Source organism: Amblyomma americanum, chromosome 1 (assembly GCF_052857255.1).
Source record: "Amblyomma americanum isolate KBUSLIRL-KWMA chromosome 1, ASM5285725v1, whole genome shotgun sequence".
Classification (NCBI taxonomy): Eukaryota; Metazoa; Arthropoda; class Arachnida; order Ixodida; family Ixodidae; genus Amblyomma; species Amblyomma americanum.
In genome coordinates, this window is record NC_135497.1 from 111995301 (window position 1) to 112002069 (window position 6769).

General features: G+C 44.2%; 1 long non-coding RNA gene across 1 annotated transcript; it reads right to left on the reverse strand.

The window, feature by feature from the left end:
- Positions 1 to 3663: 3663 nt before the first annotated feature.
- On the reverse strand, positions 3664 to 6441 carry LOC144134942 (uncharacterized). Its single transcript, XR_013315316.1, has 3 exons — positions 5858 to 6441; positions 4702 to 4908; positions 3664 to 4160 (listed from the first exon to the last, which is right to left on the reverse strand). It is a non-coding gene; the product is annotated as an uncharacterized LOC144134942 (long non-coding RNA).
- Positions 6442 to 6769: the final 328 nt, after the last annotated feature.

A 6769-nucleotide genomic window follows, 5' to 3' on the forward strand; every position in this document is an offset into this window, starting at 1 on the left:
CTCGCATTTATTACTGAACATACGAAGGTTTTCTTCCGCTATGTGCAAGTGCACGTGACACTTGCAGGAGTATGAGACACTACATTAATATTGCTAGATGATGCTTAGACGAGCTTGATTGCACAAGCGTGGTCTACATTATTCTGTCTTCAACTGTATGTACTGAAAATGTGAAGAAAATGTTCATTTTTTTATTTATCTACCTTGATGAATACACAAGAACACATCTGATACCATTTTTCAAAGCGCATGTTTATTTATGCTTTTACACCTGCACCTTGGCCAATTACTAAGTGGGCTGTACTTTTGCAGGTCTCTTTTCTAGACTTCCCCACAAATCCTGGTTTGAAAAAAAAAATGGATTGCGGCAATAAGGAGAGACGAGGGCAAGGAGTTCCGCATAAACAAGCACACAAAGGTGGGCTCAAAGCACTTCGCCGATGGTGACTTTTATGCAAACTATGCTACCGGCACAAGGATGATGCAGTGCCAAGCATATTTAGTTTCGCACACCAGCAAAGTAAAGTGCAAAGGAAGCCACCGAAAGAGCGTTGCGTGCAGAATGTTGCTTTGAATGGAGAAGTGACAACAGCCAGTGGAATGCAAGCCGACGACATTTGTGAGGAACTTTCTGGAACGCCTCATGTACCAACAGCATGTCTGGATGCTGAAATGGACTTCATCTCCTTGAAATCACAGCCGCCTCGATGTACACGGGATGCACCAGACAAAAAGAAGAACAAGATCTGAGGTAATCACTCACAACAGCGAAGAATGAGCTGAAAGTTACCGAAGAACAACTCCGACATGCTCATGTCGAACTTCAAAGAGCGAAACATGAACCAAAAGAAAAGGAACAAGAAATAAAATCAGTAAAATAAATGCTGTTTCGTACCAGCAGAGAACTGGAACTCACCAAAGCAACAGCAGAGAAGCTAGAAAAGAAAGTTGAGAGTTTTCTATTGACCTATTCAAGCACAGTGATGATGACATGAGATTTTATACCGGTCTGCCATCGTATGGAATGTTTAAAACAATTTTAGTTTTCTTTACTCCAGGGGAACAGGGAGAAAACATCGGACTCAAACCTTCATCACAAGCACACCCATCTCAGGCAGGTAGGCCAAGAAGCCTGACAGTGGAAAACGAGTTTTCTCTCTTTCTTTTAAGAATGCGCATTGGACTTTTTGAAAAGGACCTTGCTAACAGGTTCTGTGTGTCAACTACCACAGTATCAAGAATCTGTATTACCTGGGCCAGTTTTGCTTTCACTAAACTAACACAGATACCTATGCGGATGCCAAAGGAACATGTTCAAAAGGAAATGCCACTTTCCTTGCAAGGAAAGTATTCTGCAACTCGAGTCATACTGGATGCAACAGAAATTAAATGTCAGGCAGCCAGCTCACTTGCACTGCAGTCGGCAACATTCTCATCGTACAAATCAGCGAACACCTTCGAAGGACTGATTGGCACCTCGCCCGATGGTACAGTGACCTTTGTCTCCAGTTTGTCTCCAGGTTCTATTTCTGACAAAGAATGTGTGCAAGAGTGGTTTCTTGGCCCTTCCTTTCAATGATGGTATGTTGCCATGGCAGACAAAGGTTTCAAGATTGAAGAAATGCTCGAGACAATCAACGTGGCTTTCAACAACCCGCCTTTCCTCAGAAGAGGTCAGTTCAGTGAAGAGGACATAAAAGAAACGGAAGAAATAGCATCCCTGCGGATACATGTTGAGCGACGCATACAGCGCATCGAAAGTTTTCATATCTTCGATAGGCTGGTACCGCTTTCTCGGGGCCCAATCATAAAAGAAATGTGGACTGTATGTGCTATACTAACTTACAACCTCCGCTGGTGCAACTATGTGATGAGTGAATGGTTGACAAATCTGCTCCTGCCATAATAAAAGACAAGCTTTGCTCTCCCTTTTCTGAGCCTTGATGTTATGTAGTATGCGACAGCAAATAAGTTATGCTTGAAAACTGACAATGGACTTTGTGAATAGGGTAGCTGTACAGCCCATTACCCATTTCCACACAACCATGACATTCTTTATTTACACAGACATGAAAGAAGAAGACAAAGGCTACAGGATGCAACATACAGAATACAATGTGCATGCCAGAAAATCTGAGTTATCAGTAAATGCACCATGCACACAATACACATTACGACTTCACGCAAGAACTGAGCGATATAAATGTCAGTGCTCGACTTCGTTATTCTCTCAGGTAAAGCAACAAGGTCTGAGTGGTCTCCTTCATCCCTTGTTGCTTGGTTACCAGAGAAGAACACTAAGGAAGTCTGGTTTAAAAAGCCCAATTTGGCAGGCTAGCAGCTTTACGACATAACAGCACAACAATAAGCAAGAACAAATGGAAGGATAAGGTTGTATAGACAGGCATATGAAGGTGGAAGTCACAACTGCCATAAAGAGAGACATGAATGTCAGCAGTGAGTTAGACACTCCAAACTGGCTACTGGATATACATCGAACCGACAGAACAAGTATTTGTGCACGCACGGGGCACAAATGAATATCTGTAGGGATTACCCTGTATTTTCCAAAGTTTATTAAATATTCGCATGTATTTTCCAGTGTTCATTAAATATTGTGACATGCTTGTCATCTTCTTTACATAACAAAAACTATTCTATTCCCTGCCACATAAGACATGCCCCAAAGGAGTGCAGACACCAAACTTTAGTTGCTAGGTTTTCTTCATAGTTCGTACCACACTAGTAAATACAGATCATGCGGCACTCGCCAACTATTTCTGGCTGTTGAGGCAGGCTGCTTTTAGTGCTACAATGAATAAAGATGACAAAGCATTTATGCTGAAGTTTTCATGTCTCACAAGAGCTATACTTAATTCACACATAGGGTAAAACATACAAAAATTTGGTGTCTGTTCCTTTAATGGTATTGATATGGGGTGGCAAGCCAAAGAACAGTACGACATGATGGCAGGCGAAATACAATTTTAATGGCTGTGGGCCTAATGCGATCGCTCAGTCCCGTGCCACTGGCCGCTTTTTCGTTGTCGTCTTTGTAACAATATTGAGAGCAGAATCGTTAGTTTACAGGCACTATGCGTTCTTAAAGGTTTACTAGAGAGGAATCTGAACTCGTCTTTTTACCGCGGGAACTCTACACGTTCCTGGCATTCTTAGAAACTTCGAATTATTGTCCTGGGCGGCCGATTTCCCGAACTAAATCGGAATAAACGTCCCGGCTCCCGCCTTTTTTTTTTAACTCAACGTGGTAGGTAGGAGGAGTCAACCAACGCGTCAGCCAGTCCCGTGGCGGCTTGCCGCTCTGCCATCGGCGGAGTGATACGTAAATCAAAGAGCCCACGTGTATTTTTATTTCCATGGGCCTAATTTGTGGTTATATTGCTAGTGACTGAAACTGCTTATTCACAGAAACCTAAAGAACTAAATGAAAGCGAAGCCACCACTGGACTGGCTTAAAAGCACTCCACGAGTTGGTTGACTCCGTCTAGCTACCGCGTTCAGTTCAAAAAAGGCGGGAGCCGGGACGTTTCATCCGATTTAATTAGGGCAATCGGCCGCACAGGATAATAATTCGAACTTTCTAAGAATTCCCGGAACGTGTAGATAGAGTTTCCGCGGTAAATAGACGAGTTCAGATTCCTCTTTAGTGCATCTTTAAGGAAGTTGCGAGGCCATATATGGCAACAGCACAGAAAAAAAGAAATTGTCAAGTCTGTGTCTTGCAACAGCCCAATCTTGAGCAGAAAACTTGACACGGCCAATGATCAAGAACTGATCAGAAAAAACAACAAAATCGGTCCAGGATAAACCAGATAAAGCCATCTGGCCAAGGACCTGATAGTAGTACTCATGACCACGGTCCAGCCTAAACACACCCATGCTGTCCTTCTTGAGGCAGTGCCCATCCCCCATATCGTCGGGAGTTTTTCCCCTTCAAACTGTACGGGCACTTCACCTCAAGAAGGCCACGTGAAGGAATTTCGCACGGGTCAAAGATTAGCCTGTCCGGTGAAGCTCCCAGCCATGGACACGAAGGGTCTACGACCAATCCGCTTCGAAAGGCCTCGACATCATGGCCCCTGGTTTTCATCACAGCCACGTAACGCTGCAGAGCCGGCTGCTCATTAGTAATGCCGTACCTGCAATAACAGCATAAAAAAGGCTGGCACTTTCATCTCAAGAGGAATTTTCACCTAGAGCAGAGTTGGTTGTACTCGCCTGGTCTACAACAAATAAAGAACCGTTCGCATTGTATTGTAGGGCAGTCGGCTAATCAAAAAATGAAGATAAAGGAAAGAACACATGCTGTTCTGAACCTGACGGTGCATATCCACAGCAAAGAAGAAAATGTAGCGACACCCTTTGACCTTTTTTGAAAAGGTCTATAAAGGGCTACGTTTTTTTTTTTTTCAGACGTCCACATATTTTGCTGAAATTATGGTGAGCTCTCCAGGCAACGTTCTGCATGCCATGTCATATGCTCCACACTTGTTGATATTCATTCTTCATTTTCTAAAGGGAAAAATTTTGACTTTCAAATAAACAGTGATTAAATTTACCGCTTGTGGTCAGCTGTTGAGCTATTCGACGTGCTCACAGTAGGCTTCACAGCACTACCCATGACGCCATGCGTTGTTTGAAATTCATTGTCCGTACTTAGTAAAATAAGACCTCACTTACTGAACAGCCCTGACACGGGAAAGGTCTTTGTCTGCGGTCAGGTTCTGCAGGCCTTTCTCTGTCCACGTAGGGCGCTTGACCACAACCCCAAATGATGAAGCAGTCAATCGATGGACGCGGGCTCTCTTCCACATCTCGCTGCCAGACTGCTGCCTCGATCGTGTTCTTTTCGAGGTAGGGTGCCTCCTGGCTGGATACTTGCAAACCCTGGAAATAAAACATATTTTAGGTAGTTATTGATACGACAGCTGTTCACCTGTGTAACCTGTCACCTCAGACTTACTTATATTGCCAAATTATGCATCTTTTTAGCGCAACCAGGACAGGGACGCAAAGAACAGACAAACACGACCGCTCGTGCTTGTTTCTGTTCTTTGTGTCCCTGTCCTGGTTGCGCAAAAGATATGTATAATTTGTCACAAATCCAACTAGCCCAACATCTAACTCTTTTAAAGTCCATTATATTGGCAGTGCTGTTTGCTATGGTTCTAACACTTTGTGTAAATAGCTTAAAAAATTTCTCTAAAGAAAGCAACAACTTTTTCAGGCCACTATTGCGCAAAGTGGTCTAGCAATCACACACCAAACGTTTTCTCACCACCAAGGCAGTAGCTTGTACAATTAATTCGTTCAATATCCGAGTGGCTATAATGATGCTTGAAGTCAAGGTTGCTGTTCTGCAACTGAAATAATGAAATCGTTATAATGGACACCTGCTACTTAAACTACCAGCTGCTAGTTGTTGCTTTTTGTGTTTTTTGTCATTCATGGTTGACCATCTCTTTTTATTTCTTTCAGCAGTTACGAAACAGACTGCTGTACGGTTTGGTGCGGCTAGGTTTTCAACATGGAAGGTATGAAAGAAACAGCACGACACGGAAGCCACACTACAGTCGGATACAACTCAAGAAAAAAAGTGGCACTTCTCCTCAAATGACCCCCCCCCCCCCAACAAGCCAATGGTGTCGACCGATTTTCATTGCGCCGCGGCCAATCCGATTAAGTCATTGTTAAGTATACCTCCCATCTGCCACTCCTTCGATGACATTGAGGGAATGCCACCTAGTGCGTTTTCGGCCTCATTGAGTCATGCACGAGGTGGATCAGCAGGCCATATACTCGGTTATCTCTAGCCTCCAGGTAAAAGGTGCGCTACCTTAAGGATGGCTGACTCAACGGCAGAGAATCCCCATCTTGTAGGTGCCACTTGCGGCACGACCCAAACAGTCGTTGTGGAGTCGGCATTTCTGCAGTGCCAGCATTTGTGCACACTATTTCTGGCGCCACATGAACTTGAAATCCATGTGGCACGAGAGGCATCAAATACTGCAAAGGACTGCCAACTGGTGTCGGCCCAATTTTTGAAGACGTTTCAAAGAGTTGAGTGCTTTCAAGGTGTCTTGAATATGGCGAAGGACACAGTTCACCAATGCTTGCCCGAAGTGTCCTTATTCTTGAAGAAAGGTCTTCAAATGGCTGGGCGTGCTGTCTGGCATCATAAAACCTGGTGCTGATCGGCTTTTAGAGGCCACCTTGTCGCACACTCCTCCAGTCCACAACTGCAAAGGTAGCGGGGCAAGTGGGCTGCTACGATCGAGGGCGCCTCCACTGCTGCGGCAGCTCGGTGCACGCTGCCTCTGGTGGAGGTTCCTTATAGCCATTGCTCTTAAGTAGCAACACTAGCTTTAATGCAGCTACACTGTGGCTACACACTCCACAGGCACCAGCTGGGCAATCGCATCTTGCAGACGCCACTGATCCACAGCTTTTCAAAGTAAGGCACACCTCATAGGTCTTTGATGCTTTCTTCTGGCTCCGAAAACAAGTGCACTTGACATGCACCTCATCAGGCCTGCAAAAAAAAAGGAAAAATTTCATGTCAACCATTTAGAGGAATTTTTGACCACTACATACTGATACCAGTTTTTTGTACACTTTCCATTATAGCTCCATGCAACCTATTTGGTGAACTATAGACATGCCAAACAATGACATTCGCTTGAAACTGCATTACGATGACATGTGGAGCTCACAATATATTGTTTTTTTTTTTTTGCAGGTACTAGTA